Source organism: Hippocampus bargibanti, unplaced genomic scaffold, assembly GCF_051943395.1.
Source record: "Hippocampus bargibanti isolate YZ-2025 unplaced genomic scaffold, ASM5194339v1 Contig00087_ERROPOS6900000+, whole genome shotgun sequence".
Taxonomy (NCBI): Eukaryota; Metazoa; Chordata; class Actinopteri; order Syngnathiformes; family Syngnathidae; genus Hippocampus; species Hippocampus bargibanti.
This window is the reverse complement of record NW_028296999.1, coordinates 24,220-41,726: the sequence shown is the minus strand read 5'-3', so window position 1 is coordinate 41,726 and position 17,507 is coordinate 24,220. Positions and strand designations below refer to the sequence as shown.

The window sequence follows — 17,507 nt, the reverse complement described above, 5'->3', positions numbered from 1 at the left end:
GGAATACCGAAAGGTTTTGAATTCTGATGCGGACGTTATATGTTATTTTAAAGAGCAGCTGCTACGGTACTGGGTTATCTGAAATTTAATACATTTTAAATTGGTTGTTCTATGCTAGAATATTGATACAGAAAAGTTTCTTTGTCTCACAAAGAAAAAAAAGGTGGGGCGAAGAAGTCATTTGAGCCGTTAGTGCGCGTATCAGTGCGCGTGTGTGTGCGTGTGCGCGTAAGTGCATTCATTGTGTGTGCGTGAATGCGCATCGTGACTGAGGATTGGTGCGGTTCGCGCCCCTTTGTTCTTTGTGTTCGAATCAACATCATGGTGTGCCCTTTTCTGAGTGATAGTAAACAGAAGGAATTTGTTTGTTGGAAAATTGCAAATGGGTGCATTTTTTTTCCAAAAAGACTCCAATTCACCAGGATGTTGAATTTATGTCTAAAAAGTTGCAAGGAAGTGAACTTTATTGCAAGAAGTGGATGAACGTGGTGAATTTTCTGGTGCTTTGCAAGTTCAGCCATTGAAACTCCAGGAGGCGTCTGCGGTTGGCAGATCTCTCCAAAAGATCCGTGATGAGATTTTAGCTTGTGATAGATGGCTTATACAAGCGCGAATCAGAGAGCATGAATTGGAAGTGAAACGAATTTAAAAAGATGGCAGATCGGATGCAGCCATTGTTACAAATTGCAGAACACCCCCATGGGAGACCAAGAGGAGAGGCTGTGGGCTGCCCCGGGCAAGCGCCTCAGACCCCCCCTCCTCCTTCTACCCCTCCTTCGCTGCTCTCAAGAAAGGGGAGGAAGCCATCTGTTCAACCCCTGTGGGGCGGGTGCCCCCCCCCCCCCTGTGATGACTGCCTCTTGGGCAGACCAGCAGCATGGAGCGCTCATGACCCCTACTGGAGGAATATGAGAATTACTACCGGATTTTGCAAATCCGATTGTTGGTGACGGTGATTGTGTTTCTTTGCGTACAAGGAACGAAGCAAATTGTTCTGAACAATTGTATCCGCTTGAAGAATTGAAACAAGGTGTCTGGGACATCATTGGATTCGGGTGAAAGGGTGTTATTCTGGTAAAACATAGACGGGATCAACCATTACGTATGAGGAGGTGACAGCCCAACGGAGATTGGTTTGTGAGAACATCCGGACATTATGGAAAATATCCACCGGAGTAGGAAATTCAACATTAAAAAAAAAAAACAAATGGGATACATGTGAAAACATACTGAAAGGACGCTTTCAATGTGTTTTTCTGACACCCCAACTGTATTCTTTTCTGACATGATGAGGATTCCATATATGTTGACCAATTCAAGCAGATTGGAAAGAATGAAAAAGCTATGTCTTCAAAGATGGCCGCTGAAGAAGTACCTCCTGCCTTAGAAGGACAAAGGAGCTCATGTTCTTAAAATCGCCATTGCTGAGACAGAGAATTAACCGATGCAGTAGGCGGGGCGAGCTGTGGAATGGGGAATTTGAGCTTGGGAGTCAGAGGTCAAGGGGGGGGGGGGGGGGATCTTCGCGCGGGGTCCACTCCACCACTTCCTCGAGAAGGCTGCCCTCTCTTTTCCCCCCATTCACTCTCCCCCGTCACCTTACTGCTTTATGTAGACCAGGTGTGGGTTAGGATAAGAAAAGATTGGAACATACGTACCCTACTGGGGACACTCAGTCGTTACACCATTTTTTTCTCACAAGAAATGTCTTCATGTATTGTTGACCTTAAAAAAGAAAAAAAAATCGATGACTTGTCAAATTCTTTTGTACGTTGACGACATCTTAATTGCTTCACCGACTGAAGATGAGAACAAGACTGTATCAATAGCTTTGTTCCAATATTTAGTGAATACAGGTAACAAAGCTTCTTTGGATAAGTTACAGTTTTGCCAAAAATAAGTTGTTTTTCTAGGACATCTTTTGTCAAGAAAGGGAAGAGAGTTGACAACTAAAAGAAAACACACAATTTTACAGGTTCCTTGACCTAAGACGAAAAAACAGATGATGACGTTTTGATGTTTTTGGGACTGTGCAATTATTGCAGAACTTGGATTTCGCATTATGTACAAGTTACTCAACCATTATCAACACTTATATACCAAGACGAGATGGCACTGAAAGACTCTATTCAGTGGACTGAAGAGGACAGTAAAGCATTTACAGAATTAAAAAAATTGATAGCAAACACTAGTGTTTTAGCTTTGCCTGACTATGACAAACCCTTTGTTCAAACAGTTGACTGCAAAGACAAATACATGACTTCAGTCCTGTTACAAAAGCATGGACAAAAGCTGAGACAAGTTGCATTTTATTCTAAAAGACTGGATGCAGTGGCTGCAGCTCTTCCAGCATGTGTTAGAGCAGTGTGTGCCGCAGCGTTGGCAGTTCAGGCGTCAGCTGAACTAGTACTTTTTCATCCCACAACGCTGATGGTACCACACTCGGTTGACTTATTGATTACAGGCACGAAAATGACTTTTTTTTCACCAGCACGACATTTGTCTATCATGACAACTTTGCTGGAACAACCACACATAACTGTTGAGAGGTGCAATAGCATTAACCCAGCGACACTTGTATCTCTACCTGTTGACGGAGAACCACATTCATGCATTGACAGAATAAATGAGAACTGCAAACCACGACCAGACTTGAAAGACACACCTTTACCTGACAGCATCTACCTGTACGTTGACGGCTCTGCGTCTAGGTCAGATGCAGGGGCTAACAGGGTAGGCTATGCTGTTGTGACCGATGTTGAAATTATTGCTGATGGCTCATTACCAAACGTATTCAGCACAAGCAGCAGAAATTGTTGCATTGACTGAAGCGTGTAAATGGGCGGAAGGGAAAACAGTGACGATTTTTACAGACAGTCAATATGCGTTTTTCACACTTCACTGCTTTGCAACTCTGTGGAACCGCAGAGGAATGACTACATCGAACGGAAAATCTGTTGAACATGCAGATTTATTGAGAGGCTTATTGAAAGCTATCCTCCTTCCAAAAAGTGTAGCTGTATGCAAATGTGCAGCGCACACGAGGGATAAAGACAGAAATAGCAGAGGTAATGCTAGAGCAGATGCAGCCGCCAAGAAGGCTACTCAGACTACTTTCAATTTGGTAAATCAAGAAATGCGTGAATTAGTGCCTACACAAGATTTGCAGGACATCCAAGCGTTAGCTACAAAATCCGAAAAAGATTTGTGGCTTGCCGATGGTGCTAAGCTCGTTGATGAGCTGTATAAAATAGACAGAAAACCATGTTTACCGAGAGACATGTTCCCTTTGGTGGCTCGATTGAGCCATGGTAGGTCACATGTATCAACAGGGGGCATGGTGTTTATAGCAGGGAAAGTATTCCATTTAAGCAGAGGTTTCAATTCGCATGCAAAAAACTTTTGTCGGAGTTGTTTGATTTGCTGTAAACACAATCCACAAGGTAACATGCGACCAAAAAGAGGAACATTTCCACAGGGGTCATACCCATTTGAAGTGGTCCACATGGATTTCATTGAACTAAGCACAAGTAATTCTTATAAATACTGTTTGGTGTTAATTGATTCATTCACCAAATGGGTGGAAATTGTGCCTTCAAAGAAATCCGATGCATTATCCGTTGCAAAAGAATTATGCAAACATATTATTCCAGAACATGGCATAGCAAGAATAATTTGGAGTGATAATGGGCCACATTTTGTTAATGACGTAATAACCAAAATTTCTGAACATGTAGGTATTAAATTAAAGAACCACTGTGCATATCATCCACAGAGTGCAGGATTAGTTGAAAGAATAAATGGTACGATAAAAAATCGACTCAGAAAAACTATGGAGGCAACGGGCAAACAATGGCCTGAATGTCTGTTTTTGGTTAAACTATATATGAGAATAACTCCCACTAATAATGGCTTAACACCTTTTGAGATATTGCAATGGAAGACCATTCTTCCTCCCATTATGGGAAGGTGAACTTTGGGCAAAAGAATGAATCAGATCCAAGCGCTTTGTTGGCAAAATCGTTGTGTGAAATTTTTACAACAAAAAGAGGTCCAGTCAGTATGTGTACTGCCGCAGTCCTTTTTGTTCCCTCCACAGGCACAGAGGCTGCTGCGCCCCGTAGACGCGGTGCTGATCAAGGCGATCAGGAGGCAGTCCTGGTCTGCACCAAAGTCGGAGGGGCCATTCACCGTGCTGATCAAGATCGCCGAAAGAGCCACCTGGGTGCATCAAAGCCACTGCAAGATCGCTCACCAACCATATCCTGAGCAGGTGGAAGGGAGACGGAGCCAAACTACTCAATAGTCATGGGTTTGGTCCACATCATCTTGCTGTACGAATTCGCGAAGACAATCCAAATGACACACGTAGAACCTCCCATTCCATCAGCCTGCGAAATTCCACTAATACATCCAACAAATTCAGAAAGTTGCCCTAGCATGGCACATCCTGTAGCCTGCTTGCCACTACAAGATGCATGAATCATCTCATTTCCTCTTAACATCCTCATGAACGAAGCACGACAAAATGGAAGTGATTATCCTCATGGTTCTTGGTACGCTCGTATCAAGTCAGGGAAGCACTGGTTGCGACTCCGTTGTGGTCGATTCTGAGCCCAAAACAAAATGGGTTCGAAATAGCTGTGCCCAAGAAGCAAAACGAATTGTCACAAAGATAACTCGAGGGAACTGGTTAGGAACTGGCACAATGACAGATATCCAACTCGTTATCGTAACTCACAAGGTTGCAGGATGCATGGACTTGAGACTCTGTCCTGATTTTCGTGAACATCACATTGGTTTTCCCATAACTATATGCATGATGTCATCTGTGACATCACCAGTCGTAACATCGCCTTTCCAGCGCAAACCACACATCAAACTGACAGCCTGGATGGAAAAGGACACCCCCATTTCCCCGGTCTGCCCAACATTACCAGAACCTACCGTATCTCCGCCCTCTGCCCTACAGATCCACGAACTGCACGTTAGACGGCTCTTCAAGCAGCAGAAGATCAAGAAAGCTGCAGGACCTGACAGAGTGTCCCCCTCCTGCCTGAGAGTCTGCGCTGACCAGCTGGCTCCGGTCTTCACACAAATCTTCAACAGATCCCTGGAGCAGTGTGAAGTCCCATCCTGCTTCAAACAGTCTACTATCGTCCCAACTCTTTCAACAGTAGCCAAAATGGAACTGTATCGTGCCACTTAGCAGTTTTTTTTGACAACGATACTAGTGCAGCGTGTTCTACCGGAAACAAATTCCTTGTGTGTTCTACATACTTGGCAATAAAGATGATTCTGATTCTGATTCTGAACACCTGACAAAAAGGCCCAAAATTCAGTGTTCGGTTCAAATTCTTGCTTCTTTCCTGGTTCGGTGTTCAAAGAAGTTCAGTGATAAAAATATCAGTAACGACGATAGATGGTGAACAAAAAAACTACTTTATTCTAGTGAGACAGAAAAAGCACTTCTCGTCTAGGTAGGAGCGAAGACATGAGCACACGGACAAAGATAGGAACAAAGAGAGCGAGCTCCCGCTCTGACAAGTTTTTGAATGTCCACAGCAGCGATCTGTTGTCCAATCAGCGACGGACAACTCGGTCTTAGATTGAAGTTGGAGCCGTTGCTTCTTTGCAACGACTATTGAACTAATAAGATTGATAATGCTATTAGACTGAAATTAAACGTGCAATAATCATAATGTGTACTAAGCTAAACATGAAATAACATAATATGTTTACTAATGTGCATAAAACACTCTATCATTCAGGTGTCATGGACACATTATATCAACCGTTTGCAGGAGAAAAACATGACTGGAATCCATTGTTATCAAACACGTGGTATCGTTATGCTACATTAATTGCTAAACAAAATAGGAAAAGTAATTGTTTTTTATGCCTCATTCAGTGACAACAACGTGTGCATTCAAAAGTATTTGGAGATAAAATGGTTCGAGCTGCGTATATGTTAATATCTTCGCATAAACCTGATCAACATTATCCAGTTCTTCTCAATGCTTCGAGAGGAGAGATTGTTCCAAGTTTAGACACCATTTTGGAAACTGAAAATCAGGTTATGACCAAGAGCGGGTTGCGATTACCAGTATGCGTTGCAATATACGGTACAGGTCAAAACTTAGAAAGTATATTCTTTTATTCCTCCGAGAGCCTACGGTATGTGTGCACCTGTTACTGTAACTGACAATACTCTCATCATTACCAGTCGTCCAGCGCACCATCATGTGAAAAGAAGAGTGTCGTTTAAGCCCCATGATTCGATATGGGGAACTGATGTTCCAGAACAATTCAAACACCATAGCACGGGAAGTAAGGTAATGTTAGCTCTTTTTCCACAAATTGGAGTGGCTAAAATCATGCTACGAATTGAAACAATTGACTACAGGTTTCAAGTGTTTGTAAATGCCAGTTTGGAAGTAGATGAAATGCAAAACACTGAAATTGCAGCAATGGTGCTGCAAAATAGAATGGTTTTGGACCTTTTGACAGCCCCACAAGAGGGCGTCTGTGTTATAGTGGGTGACACTTGTTGTACGTACATACCCGAAGAAGCGAATTCCATAAACATGACTGATGCTTTGTCTGTTATCAGGGATCTCAGAGACGCCATGGCCAAAGATCGACGGACTGATCACCCGTGGATCTTTTACGGGCTCTTTGGGGGCCCTTCGTATCGGACTTTGGTCAGAGTGTTTATCCCTTTCGCAACTGTGATTGTACTTATTTTCTTAGTCATTGGTTGTATTATTCCATGCTTAAGAGCAATGCTAATGAATATGATAACTAATTCTCAGGTGAATTACGCAAAGGTTTTGTATCAACAAATGCGTGAAGGGGACCCTGTGTTGTAGCTAGGAATAGTACACCATGGCCAGAGTGTGGTTGCTCCAACAAACAAAAGCAAAAAGAGAAACGGAGAGCCGAGAAGGAGTTTTCCTCATTAAAATGTAAAAACCCACGAAAAATGGAGAGGTTATATATCACAGCAGCAAAATTGTGATAGAGGTTTTTCGCCTTCTCCATGGTTAGTTAATATTAGACGTTGGATAGATTAGATTAGTATGGTTCCCTGTGCAATTAGTATGACGTGCATGCATGAAAACTTTTGGAAATGTATGAACTGATGTTTAAATGTACAACAGGAGGGAATGATAGAGTGTTTATGCACATTAGTAAACATATTACGTTATTTCATGTTTAGATTAGTAAACATATGTTATTTCATGTTTATCATAGTACCCATTATGATTATTGCACGTCTAATTTAGTTAAATAAAATTATCAAGTTTATTAGTTCAATAGTTGTCGCAACAGCAAATACAGTCTAAGACCCTCCCAACACAGAGTTGTTCGTAACTGATTGGACGGGAAGATCAACTTGTCCGCAACTGATTGGACAACAGATCGCCACTGTGTATGTTCAAAAAGTTGTCAGAGCGGGAGCTCGTTCTCTTTTTTCTCTATCTTGTGATGTGCTCATGTCTTCGTCCCACCGAGACGAGAAGTGCCTTTTCTGTCTCATTAGAATAAAGTAGTTTTTTGTTCACCATCTATCGCCGTCACTCACATTTTTCATGGGACTTCGTTGAATACCGAACCAGGAAAGACGAACAAGAATTTAATTCGAACAGGGAGCTTGATCTTAGTTTGAGACTTGATGCCTCTTACCTGTAGACCTGTCACCTTTTCGCTGGACACAACTTTGGTTTGAGAAGTGATTGTAGATATCTTAAGCTTTACCTTATCTTTCTTCACATTCATTGTGTCAGCTACATCCTTTAGAATGAAGGTAGTGTCACTTTGAGTGTCGAGTAATGCGTACACCAACACTTCCTTGTCTGGTTCGGTCGGTGTGGAAACATAGACCGGAACGATTGGTGAAGTGTAAGTGCTGCTCCTCTCCTGTACAATTCTAAGAGAGGTAGCTACATCGGACTCTTGTTTGGTTGGTTTAGACTCCTCTTCTTCGTCCCTTTCTCTGGGCCGGTCTCGTTGTCCTTGCTTGTACTCTTTCCTGTCACAATTTCGATGTAAGGATGTTGGATGGTGCCTTTCACATGTGTCACATGTGCTTCTAGATCTGCAGTTCTTTGAAAGATGACCAGCTTCACGGCAACCAAAACAAAGTTTCTCCTGCTGCACAAACTTTACTCTTTCCTCTATTGGTTTTCCCATAAACCTTCGACACTTGTGGAGAGTGTGATTTACTTTCTTGCAGAACGGACATTGAATGTCTGTCCTTTCACTTGAACTTGTAGTGAAAGTTTTGGCATCAATGTTTCGTTTTCTATATTCCTTCAAGTTGAGTTGCTGGCTTGCCTTTGTTTTCTCATCTTTTGGGTTCATAGCTTGCCACGATGTTACAGGGTGGCAGGCAATACGAGCCTCCTTTCTGAGGAATGACACAAAGGCCTTAAAATCAGGAAGCGCATTGGTTTCATCCTCGATCGTTACAACTGCACGATTCCAGCGTGAGCTGCACCAATCAGGCAGTTTGGCTGCTATTCTTTGGTTCTCCAAGCAGTCATTGAGAACTTGCAGTCCTGGTACATAAGGCATGGCTGATTCAACGCTGCTGAGAAAGTCTGCAAATTCCCGTAGGTCTTGATTATCCTTTGGGCCAATTTTGTGCCATGCATGTATCTTATCCCTGTATGCTTTGCTAATTAAGAAAGGATTTCCATATCTGTCTTCCAATATACTCCAGGCGGCACGGTAAGCAGATTCTGTACCTACCAGAAAATGTCCTTCAATAGCTTTCTTTGCCGAACCACCGACGTACTTTCGTAGGAAAAACAGCCTTTCTTCAACTGGCAGGTTCTTCCTATCAATCAGCGTTGAGAACGAAAGCTTCCAATCGTTAAACTGGAGGTGATCTCCTATAAAGACAGCAGGCTCTGGGATTGGAATGCGATTTGCTGTAATGGCTTGAGCTAAGGTTTTCACAAGATCATTACAAATGTTATGAGATGTAGTTGTATGAGTGTATGAATGGAAGTTAGGTTGGTGTACTGGAAGTGTGTGAGTAAAAGGCTCTTGTGGGGGAAGAGCTAGAAGTGATTGTTTGGGAAAAAGAGGTAATGAGTGCTTATCCTCTTCGTCATCACTTTGAACACTTTCAGAGTGAAATTTCAGTTTAGCTTCTGCTGCGCTGAGCCTTTTGAATTCCTTTAATTGCTCAACTTCTCTCCTTTTCTCCTCTAACCGTGTTTTTCTATCAGCACTTGCTGCAAAGAAGAGAGCTCTTTTCTTTGCATTCTCTGCTTCATTTTCGGCTCTCCATGTTTCGTCTTGTATCTCCAGTCTTCGGATTTCTTCTTCCTTTTCACTAATTTCTTTCATGGCTCTGAGAGCTTCTCTTGACGATGCTGCTTTAGCTGCAGCTTGTCTTGCGTCTTGGGGGACGTACGAAGACTGCTTAGTGTTCGTGTTGTGTGAAGATAAGGAGACATTGGAGAGTGTAGTCTCAAACACGGATTCGTTGTCTGGCCAAGATGAGATTTCTGACCTATGATCTTTGAGGACTTGCTGAGCCTTTTTATTGGCAGTTTGGGTGAGTGCTTTACATGTGTCATTCTTTCTACGGAGTTCTGAGTCTGGGTGCTCTGGATGTAGAGTGTCTCTGATCTTTAAGTAAGTAACATCAATCACATATTGAGCTGTATTTATTCTGCTCATTGTATTCGCTAGGTCAGAATTGTCATGGTATTTGATGGCCCTTTTTAGTCCATTAATATCGTTTTTCCACCTTTCATAGGTCACTTTGAACTTTGCTCGCAGATCTTTCAACTTGGCAACTACAAGTGCCTGTCCCTTTTCAGTTCGTGTGCGAGTGCGTTCACTTGTCTTAGGCAGTGTGGAATAAAGAGGGATTTTCTGGCACAGTCCCTCTCTTACGGCTATACTACCCTGAGAACGCCCGATCTTGTCTGATCTCGGAAGCTAAGCAGGGTCGGGCCTTGTTAGTACTTGGATTGGAGACCGCCTGGGAATACCATGTGCTGTAAGCTTTTTTTTTTTTTTTTTTTTTTTGCAGCCGCCCCAAACTCTGTGGGCCGAGAAATGGTCTCTCCCGTTCGCGATCCGATTTCACTTCACATTTCACGATCAACCCCGACGCGATTTTAAACGGCTTCCCACACGTTGATTTTACTCTTGAGTCGCTGCGTGTAACGATATGGCTTTCCGGCAGAGGGAGCTGTCCGCATGGGGGACCGTCATGACAGTACTCGTACGCGAAGCAGAACTGGGCTTCTGCGTGCTGGACAGCTTCTTTTACTCCCCTTTCAAACCATCTATTTTCCTTTCGCTACAATTTTAACCTCATTGTCGTCAAATGAGCGGTAGCTAGCTTTGAGGTGCATATGTACTGCAGATTGATGCCCAGTAGTATTATCCCAGCGGTGTTGATAAAGTATTTTTTTTCGAGAATTGGTTTAGTCTCCCCAATGTTTTGCTCTTTATAATTTTAATTTTTCCAATGTATTGAATAAACTACATTACTTTGTTTTTCATTTGACAGCCTATCTTTTGGATGCACTCATTTTTGCCTTCAAGTGTTTATCGGTTTGAAATAAGTAGGAATTTTGTGTTGCCAAAGGACTCTGTAGTTTTTCAGAAAGCTCTGCAATGTTACGTAATGCTACTCCTCTCCTTTTAGTATCTTTAGAATTTTGGGGTTTAATTCCCTATCCTTTTCTTTTGACATTTGTTAAATGACCACTGAGGGCAACCACAGTTTGTGAGTGCTCTCCTGACATGTTTTGACTCCTTTTCTCTACTTTCGACGCTGGTTGGTATTAGCCCTATGCTGGAGGGTTCCGATAACTCATTGTTTGTGTTGTCAAGGGTGGTTGGATTAAAAAAGTAAGTATTGGTCAGTGTGTGTGGCCTTCCTAAAGATTTCAGCTTTTAGCGCTCTGTCCTCTTTTATAATTACTTTACACTCCAAAAAGGCTTGTTGTGTCTCTTTAATGTCGTCGCGAGTATATTTAATATTGATGTCTACCGAGTGCAGGTGATTTGTGAAGGATTGAATTTCTTCTTTTTTAATTATGACGAAAGTGCCCTCCACATATCTAAACCAGTGCCTCGGTTTTGTACCCGGGAAGGATTTGAGAGCCTGTTTCTCCACTTTTTTCATGGCCAGATTGTCCACTATGGGTTAAACTGGTGAGCCCAAAGCACAACTGTGAATTTGTTTATAATTGTTTTTCCCGGAATTTAAAATACGTAAAGTTCAGGCAAGTAATCACGTAATAAAGTAATCAGTGTAGCCTCAGGGTATAGTCCTCTGCTCTCCCCAACCTGAGAGCAGTGACCTATCATAGCAGAGGTCTGGCACCGCCACCTCTGGACATTAGGGATATACATATGGGGCCGAAACTACTAGCAAATTTTAGTTCGCTGACGAAGCCTCTTCGATGAGAAACGAGACGTTCAACACCTTCAAAGAAGTACAGGTGATGGCTGAAGAAACATTTTCATCGATGTTTATTTGTTAGGGTTAGGGTTACTTGCTGGGGTTACTTGTTAGGGTTACTTTTTAGGGTTAGGGTTACTGTTGGATTATTTTTATCGTTCGCCCTTGGTTCATTGCTTCGACGGGTGTTGATGGAGATCGATGGTTAAATCATCAAGGAGCCACGTCTTGAACAGACAGTTGATTTAATTTGGGAGAGCGCGGAGGGAGCATGGAGAGAGAGAGAGAGACGAACGGGCTGCAGGAGAATTTATGCGGCGCATACTAATGACGCGACAGGATGTGACGTAATGAAAATGTGACATAATGTAAAGGAAGGCATGATATGACGTATGAAGAAGTTCAAAATGTAAACAAAGATTACGGAGCGATGTTTAGAGATGTTTGTATGGCGAATTACCCCAACATCTCCCCCCTGACGAACATTTTTAACATCGGTCGAGGTGAACAGAAAGAAGGAAAAAAAATCACAATGGAAACATTCTCAAATCAAAGTCATGTCATTCGCTAGCTACAATAGTCAAATCTTCATGGCATCCTGGATGGTGATCACCAGGATCCGCAACCGGTCCATCCCACTTTGGCGTCGCCCACGTCGCCTTCTTCAAACCGCAGCTCTGTCTTGTGGAGAACAAAAGAAGACTTGTGCCAGGTCACATGTCGAAAGGATGGTTTCATTCTGGACATCAAACTTTCTTGCCGTTTCTTTCCCTATCAAAATCTGTCTCATCGTTTAGGCTCTGCAATGCATTCTCTCACAGAAATGGCAGACATTGTTATTGGTAGATGTTAGTTGGTTAGTATATGTTATTGGTCAGTGAGTCTGCATTTCTGGAGGGCACCACTTTCTTGGGGAATGACGTAGCAGCCAACATCAATCACCACCAAAAGTGAACATTTTGGCAATGATGATCTATTGTCACTCCCCCCTGTTGAGACATGAAAAGTCTCAATTTGCCAATTGGGAACGTGTTTGCGCGGAACACGATCCGTCTTTGACATTGCACAGATCATCAATTTGCATAAAACTGTTAATCATTGGTCAAAAATTTTGGAGGCCAAATTTTGCATTCGAACCAATTCATGTAAGGTGTACCACGAAAATTTTGTACATTGAGCACAGCTTCTCATGCTGTTACTCCTCTGCTGGCACCCAGCAAATCATCTCTGCAAAAATGTGTTTTTGGTGGACATTTGCATGTCGCCAAATTGTATCGGTGGAGGACAGCCTTCTACAATTTGCACAAGTTGACATGGTCGTCAACATTATGGCGATCTGTGTAAATGGTCATCTCATACTCGCCTTTTGTCATTCAGTTGGAGGGCACCAGTTGTCAGTCATTTTCGCTTCTGCGTAGGACAGTCATTTGCGCAACCCAGCTTCATCTGCGGCCACCCTGGCACGGATTCTGCAGGAGTCCTCCCCTTCTGAAGGATCTCCTTCTCTCAATTCTGAAAGAAGCTGGTTAGCGTGGAAGCCCTACACAATATATCTGATTTCGCCTGAATCTCTGGCTGACATCGGTGCCCACTCAACTCATTTGCCAATTTCATTCTTACCGGTGAGAAATTCCTTTAATGTGCACTGCAGTCAATTACTTCAATGTGCACTGCAGTCAATTACTTCAATGTGCACTGCAACCAATTCATAACAGTAATGATAATAATCCGCAATCCTGACAGGTTTTCCTGCACTTTTTGTCGTAACTATAAACTACTTTTGAACTGACAAATGTCATCGCTGTACGCAAAGGCAGCCAGAAGATAAATTAGCATCTGCATGCTGTATAAATAAACGTTGGATTTCATCCACTGCATCTCCAACATTGAATACTTTCCATTCAATCAAGCCTAATTGTAACAATTCGTTGCTCGCTAGATGGTTGGATGAGAAATATGTGCAATAAAAATTGTCATGCATTACAATAAATGCCACACATTATGCTTTTGGAAAACAAAACTATTCTAAATATGGGCTTTGTCATCGATCCCAAATCATCAGGTGGGTGTGCCAACTCTAGTTGTGCAGGTGCATCCCACCAGCCATTGTGGCCTCTCCTTTGTTGGATCTCCTATGACAATTCAAGCGGAGATTAAACTTTGTTTCCAAAAACACCAAGAATGCAAATTCGGTTCGGATGATACTCCGGATGAAAATCACAGGATGGGTGGATGCAAATGGCTTGTGCACCCCACAGTTCATCAATTCATCCTGCAAATGGAACAATTTCTCAACCATCATCCCAGCTCTGTTTGCGAATTGTTGCTTTACACATCATCTGCACAAAAAGCATAATGAAAAAAGTTCAGTCATCAAATTTTGCAACTACATCTTTTCCTTTTGAAATTAATTTCTCTGCTCAGAAACTAATAAAGGTGCATCCGATCAAATTCAATTTATCGTTTTTATGAATCAAATCATCTGCTCTTTGATTTCAGGGGATGACAATTGTCAGGTCAAAACCATTGTAATGATCACGTCACAATAATTATCTTAATAAATCTATAACCTTTCCTTCTATGAAATGTCCAACAATATCAACTGGTCAAGGACTTAATCACCAGCAAATTTAGTTACATTTACCTTGCCAATTCCATCCAATTCAAGATAAATGTTCCTGTTATTCAGCCCAATTTACTGACCATTTTATTTACTTTTTCCAATTGAACCGTCGTTTACGAGCCAGCACAGTGGGGCCCCAAAATTGTCTCTGGGTGTTTTAAACCCGTCTTTGAAGCTCTGTGCTGACAAAAACCCTTGATAAGAGGCATCGTAAATAACTCTGGCTTGTTTCAAATGGCTTCAACAAGCTGTGGACAGAACAAGGTTCAGCTCAGTTTGACAAAACTAAACTGATAATTTTATAAAGTCACTCTTTGATTCTGTCATTTTATACAATTTCCATTTCATTTCGTATTTGCCCAAATCAGGATTTCAAAATGATTTGTCTTTCATGGAAAAGGGCATGTAGCTTCAAAAGTGTGAATTAATCATAATCATTGTCACATCTCGTCGCCGTCCTGGGCGCGCCCCGCCCCTCCTGTCACCTCCTCCGCTGCTCCCGGGGAGACGGCCCCTCCCATCATCACGCACCTGGGTCCCCACAGCTGATTGTCATTCCCTTGATTGTGCCTTCTGACTATATCTACCGATCGCGCTAGACAGTCGCCGTCGGAGTATTCTGGAAGCTATAATATTCACCCCTTCACCGTCTTCACTGACCATAAGAACCTGGCGGCCATCCGGTCGGCCAAGAGACTGAACTCCCGTCAGGCCCGATGGTCACTCTTCCTCACCCGTTTTAACTTTTCTCTCACCTACTGCCCAGGGTCACAGAACACCAAGCCCGATGCCCTATCCCGCATCCATGAGCCGGCAGAAAAGTAGGAGACTACCACCAACATTCTGCCGGCCCAGCGCATCCTGGGTGCCCTGAGGTGGGAGGTTGAGAGAAAAGTCCAGCAAGCCCAGGGGACGACCCCCATCCCCAGGGGCTGTCCGAAGGATCGCCTGTTCGCCCTCCCCCCCCCCCTCTTCGCACGGAGGTGCTCGTCTGGGGGCACACCTCCAGGATTGCCTGTCACCCGGGGGTCAACAGGACGATCCAACTCATCGCCCAACGATTCTGGTGGCCGGGGTTCCGGAGGGACATCACCCTCTTCGTGAAGGCCTGCCCGACCTGTGCCTGTGGGAAAGCCTCCCATCAGCCCCCGGCAGGACTCCTCCGGCCGCTACCGGTACCGTCCAGACCCTGGTCCCACATCTCCGTCGACTTCGTGACAGGCCTCCCCCCCTCCCGTGGCAAGACGGTCATCCTTACCGTTGTGGACCGATTCTCCAAGTCGGCCCACTTCGTCCCGTTAACCAGGTTGCCGTCTGCCATCGAGACGGCTCAACTCCTGGTTAACCACGTCGTCCGTCTCCACGGGATTCCGACGGACATCGTGTCGGACCGGGGACCGCAGTTCGTGTCCAAGGTATGGAAAGGTTTCTGTCGGTCCCTAGGGGCGTCGGCGAGCCTGTCGTCTGGATACCATCCCCAGACCAACGGACAGACGGAGAGGAAGAACCAGGACCTGGAGGCGGCCCTCCGGTGCGTGTGCCTCCACAACCCGGCGTCGTGGGCCCTGCACCTACCCTGGGTGGAGTACGCCCACAACTCCCTGGTCTCTGCAGCCACAGGTCGGTCCCCATTTATGGCCGCCTGTGGCTATCAGCCGCCCTTGTTTCCCACTCAGGAGGGCCAGGTGGAGGTCCCGTCTATTGAACATCACCTCAGACGGGCCCACCGAGTCTGGAAGGAGACCAGGGACGCCCTGACACGCACTGCATCCCGGAACCAGCGGGTGGCGGACCGTCACCGGAGACAGGCACCCAACTACCAGGTCGGGCAGGAGGTGTGGCTGTCGACGAGGGACCTTAGGCTGGCAGGGTCTTCAGCCAAGCTGGGCCCACGCTTCACGGGTCCCTTCCCCATCGAGGCCATCCTCAGCCCAGTCTCGGTGAGGCTCCGGCTGCCACCCACCATGAGGATCCACCCCGTTTTCCACGTTTCCCTCCTCAAGCCAGTGGAAACCTGCTCCTTAGGGGGGGGGGGGCACTGTCACATCTCGTCGCCATCCTGGGCGCTCCCCGCCCCTCCTGTCACCTCCTCCGCTGCTCCCGGGGAGACAGCCCCTCCCATCATCACGCACCTGGGTCCCCACCGCTGATTGTCATTCCCTTGATTGTGCCTTCTGACTATATCTACCGATCGCGCTAGACAGTCGCCGTCGGAGTATTCTGGAAGCTACCCTGCTACTTCCGTGCCGTCAGATCAGCTGTCACCGATCTCCCTCACTCACCTCATCCTGCTGTCTTTTTTTCATGTGTGCCTCAGTAAGGACTTTTGTTCACGACTGTCTCTGTCTCGCCGTGTATTTTGGATCCGCACTCCCCGCTTTCCTTTCGTCACTCGAGCCCAGCCCTCGAGCCTCAAGTGACGTGACAGGTAGACATCAATATTAAATATACTCGCGAGGACATTAAAGAGACCCAACAAGCCTTTTTGGAGTGTAAAGTAATTATAAAAGAGGACAGAGCGCTAAAAGCAGAAATCTTTAGGAAGGCCACACACACTGACCAATACTTACTTTTTTAATCCAACCACCCTCGACAACACAAACAGTTATCAGAACCTTCCAGCATAGGGCTAATACCAACCAGCGTCGAAAGTAGAGAAAAGGAGTCAAAACAGGTCAGGAGAGCACTCACAAACTGTGGTTGCCCTCAGTGATCATTTAACAAATGTCAAAAGAAAAGGATAGGGAATTAAACCCAAAATTCTGAAAATACTAAAAGGAGAGGAGTAGCATTATGTTAGCATTAGTATGGCCATAAGTGAGGGAATTTGCCAGAAAATCCCTCTTTATAGTGTTGCAGGGAGAGCGTCTTTCTTTGCTCATGGTGTTCGTTCTTGTCGGATGATGGTTGAGGTTTTATTTGTGTCTGTGTTGTCAAATAAGGCGCATGTGAGTCCAGCTGATGCGTTAACGTGGGTAACTTTTCTTTGACTTCCAATGCAATCCATTTCGTCCATTCATTCCGGGTAAAATCGCGTCGGGGGTGATCGTGAAATGAAAAGTGAAATCGGATTGCGAACGGGAGAGACCATTTCTCGGCCGACAGTGTTTGGGGTGGCTGCAAAAAAAAAAAAAAAGCTTACAGCATCTGGTATTCCCAGGCGGTCTCCCATCCAAGTACTAACCAGGCCCAACCCAGCTTAGCTTCCGAGATCAGACGAGATCGGGCGTTCTCAGGGTAGTATGGCCGTATGCGAGGGAATGTGCAAGATAATCCCTCTTTATGGTGTTGCAGGGAGAGCGCCTTTCTTTGCTCATGGTGTTCGTTCTTGTCGGATAATGGTTAGTTGGTTTTCCAAATACAGGCTTGAATCGATGAAAGTGTTATTTGTGTCGTGTTGTCAAGTAAGGCGCATGTGAATCCAGCTGATGCGTTAACGTG

The 17,507-nt window shown here is 44.5% G+C and overlaps 1 non-coding gene and 1 pseudogene across 1 annotated transcript; one reads left to right on the top strand and one right to left on the bottom strand.

Annotated features, from left to right (window-relative positions):
• Nucleotides 1-9,912: 9,912 nt before the first annotated feature.
• On the top strand, nt 9,913-10,031 carry LOC148881262 (5S ribosomal RNA; annotated as a pseudogene).
• A 7,170-nt stretch (nt 10,032-17,201) lies between these two features.
• On the bottom strand, nt 17,202-17,320 carry LOC148881261 (5S ribosomal RNA). The gene has a single exon (XR_016114039.1). It is a non-coding gene; the product is annotated as a 5S ribosomal RNA (ribosomal RNA).
• Between the last annotated feature and the right edge of the window lie 187 nt (nt 17,321-17,507).